Source organism: Jaculus jaculus, chromosome 16, assembly GCF_020740685.1.
Source record: "Jaculus jaculus isolate mJacJac1 chromosome 16, mJacJac1.mat.Y.cur, whole genome shotgun sequence".
In the NCBI taxonomy this organism is placed as follows: Eukaryota; Metazoa; Chordata; class Mammalia; order Rodentia; family Dipodidae; genus Jaculus; species Jaculus jaculus.
Window position 1 is genome coordinate 58,632,340 of NC_059117.1, and position 3,498 is coordinate 58,635,837.

Below are 3,498 nucleotides of genomic sequence, written 5' to 3' on the forward strand. Positions count from 1 at the left end.
CATCTGGAGCTCATATCAATGACAAGAGATCCTGGTGCACCCATACGTGTGTGAAAACATGTGTACCTGCATGCAAGTAAATACATGAATACTAAATAAATTATAATATCATAATTTGTTTTTATCAAGGGCAAAATATCTAATGAATTTTTTTTTTCGAGGTAGGGTTTCACTCTAATACAGGCTGACCTGGAATTCACTATGTAGTCTCAGGGCGGCATCAAACTCACAGTGATCCTCCTACCTCTGCCTCCCAAGTGCTGGGATTAAAGGCGTGCGCCACCACACCAGGCTTTCTAATGATTATTTTTCGTTTTTTTCAAAGTAGGGTCTTGTTCTAGCCCAGGCTGACTTGGAGTTCAACATGTAGTCTCAGGGTGGCCTCAAATTCACCCCAATCCTACTTCTGCCTCCCAAGTGTTGAGATTAATATTTTATTTATTCATTTGAGAGAGAGAGATAGAAATATACTAAGGTGATACAAGCACAGCAAGGTTGCACATGTACACTAGGTGGCCCATGGGTTTGGAGTTCAACTGTAGTGGCTGGAGCCCTGGAGTGCCAATACTCTCTCACTCTTGCTCTTTCATAAAAATAAATAAATGAATGAATAAATAAATAAATAAATAAACAAAAAACAAAAAAAAAGGGCTGGAGAAATGGCATAGCAGTTAAGGGGCTTGCCTGCAAAGCCTAAGCACCCATCTTCGACTATCCAGACCCAATATAATCCAGACATACAGGATTATGCAAGACTGCAAAGTTGCACATAGTACTTGGGGAGTGCTCATGTGTAGTAGCACGCTGGAGAGATGGTTTAGCAGTTAAGGTGCTTGACTATGAAGCCTAAGAATTCCTGTCTGAATCTCCAGATCCCACTTGTATAGCCAGACCCAAGTGATGCAAGCATACAATGACACACATGGTCACAAGGGGGCCATCACCTGTGGAGTTCATTCACAGTGGCTGAAAGGCCCTGGTGCACCCATTCTCTCTCTCTCAAAAAAATTGTTTAATTAAGCCGGGCATGGTGGCGCACGCCTTTAATCCCAGTACTCGGGAGGCAGAGGTAGGAGGATCGCCTTGAGTTCAAGGCCACCCTGAGACTACAGAGTTAATTCCAGGTCAGCCTGGACCAGAGTGAGACCCTACCTCGAAAAACAAAAAACAAAACAAAAAAAAATTGTTTAATTAAAATAAGAACAACAAAATGCTTATTTGAGAGAGAGAGAGAGAGGACAGGACAGATATATAGAGAAAGAGTATGGGCATACCAGGGCATCTTGCCACTGCAAATGAACTCCATATGCATGCACCACCTTGTGCACCCAGCTTTATGTGGGTTTGGGGAATTGAACCCAGGCCTTCAGGCTTTGCAAGCAAGTGCCCTTAACTGCTGAGCCATCTCTCCGCCCCTGTTATGTACATTATACAACCTGTTGTTCAGTTAATAAATACAGGAAATCTTCTTAAAAATATATAGTATTGAGCCAGGCATGGTGGCACATGCCTTTAATCCCTGCACTTGCGAGGCAGAGGTAAGAGGATCACTGTGAGTTTGAGACCACCCTGAGATTCTGTAGTGAATTACAGGTCAGCCTAAGCTAGAGTGAAACCCTACCTTGAAAAACAAACAAAAATATATAGTATTTTATATATAGCAAACTAAAATTCAAATTCCTTGCTACAACGCACAAGTTCTTGTCTGACTTCAAAACTGCATTCCTCTTCTAAACCTATCCTTTCCTGCTACCCTCAGGCTAACCCTTTAGCCATTCTGACTTCTAAGCTTCTAGAACATCACTGCCATTTGGAATGTTCTGTGAAAATGAGGATGTTATTCTGCACTGTTCATTGTCCTTCTGCCTCAGGTTCCCAAGCCCAGGACTTAACACAGTCAGTGATGGTGTTATGGAAGTCCACAAATTGTTTCAACTTTTTTGCTTCCAACACTGATCACATGTCAAAGAGCACATGAACTGTGGCCAATGCACAAGAAAATAGATTTCTAATTTAATTTAATTTTAAATTAAAATATCCACCTGAGACTGGTGGTTACCATACTCAGCAATGCTGTACTAGAACCCATCAAGTTTGTCTTAAAAAATTTATTTGTTTTTATTTATTTATTTGCAAGCACAGAGAAAGAAAAAGACACAGAAAGAATGGGTGCACCAGGACTTATAGACATTGCAAATGCACGCCAGATGCATGTATCACCTTGTGCATCTGACTTTATGTGGACACTGGGGAATCAAACCTGGGTCCTTAGGCTTTGCAGGCAGGCACCTTAACACCTGGGCCATCTCTCCAGCCTGAGCTTGTCCCTTTTTAAGGCCTTTTGTTATGTGGGAAGTTATGTTGGTGCAATGACAAAACTTCAGTTACATTATTATGCAGGCTGTCCTAAATCTCAAAGAACAAGTGGGCATACCAAAATAAGAAGCTTGGTGCTGGAGAGATGACCCAGGGCACTTGCCTGCAAAACCTAACAACCTGGCTTCATTTCCTCAGTACTCATGTAAAGACTGATTCACAAAGTGACACATGTATTTGGAGTTTGCAGTGGTTAGGGGTGCTGGAGCACCCATACTCTCTGCCTCTGTTGGTTTGTATCTCTCTGCTTGCAAATAAATAAGTCAATTTTAAAAAATGGGGGGATTTCAAGATAGGCTCTTGCTCTAGCCCAGGCTGACCTGGAATTTACTGTGTATTCTCAGGTTGGCCTCACAGCCAACTCACAGCAATCCTCCTTCCCCAGCCTCCCAGTGCTAGGAATAAAGGCATGTGCCACTTTGCCTGGCTAAAAAGCCTCCAACTTAAGATGCTTGAGTTATGGGCTAAAGAGATGGCTTTAGTGGTTAAGGCACTTGGCCTTTGAAGCCTAAGGACCTATGTTCGACTCTCCAGATCCCACGAAAGCCAGGTGCACAAAGGTGACGCAAGCGCAAGGTCACACATGCCCACTACGTGGTACAAGTGTCTGGCATTCGATTTCAGTGGCTGAGGTCTTGACTCACAAATTCTCTCTCTCTCTCTCTTTCTAAAAAAAAAAAAAATAATAAATGGGGCTGGAGAGATGGCTTAGCAGTTAAGGCATCTGCCTGCAAAGCCAAAAGATACTGGTTCAAATCTCCAGGACCCACGTAAGCCAGATACACAAGGGGGTGCATTCATCTGGAGTCCTTTGCCGTTGCTGGATGCCCTGGCATGCCCATTCTCTCTCTCCCCTCCTTTCTCTATCTCAAATAAATAAATAAAATATATTTTATTTTAAATTTTATTTATTTATTTGAGAGCGACAGACACAGAGAGAAAGACAGATAGAAGGAAAGAGAAAGAATGGGCACGCCAGGGCTTCCAGCCTCTGCAAACGAACTCCAGACACGTGCGCCCCCTTGTGCATCTGGCTAACGTGGGACCTGGGGAACCGAGCCTCGAACCGGGGTCCTTAGGCTTCACAGGCAAGCGCTTAACCGCTAAGCCATCTCTCCAGCC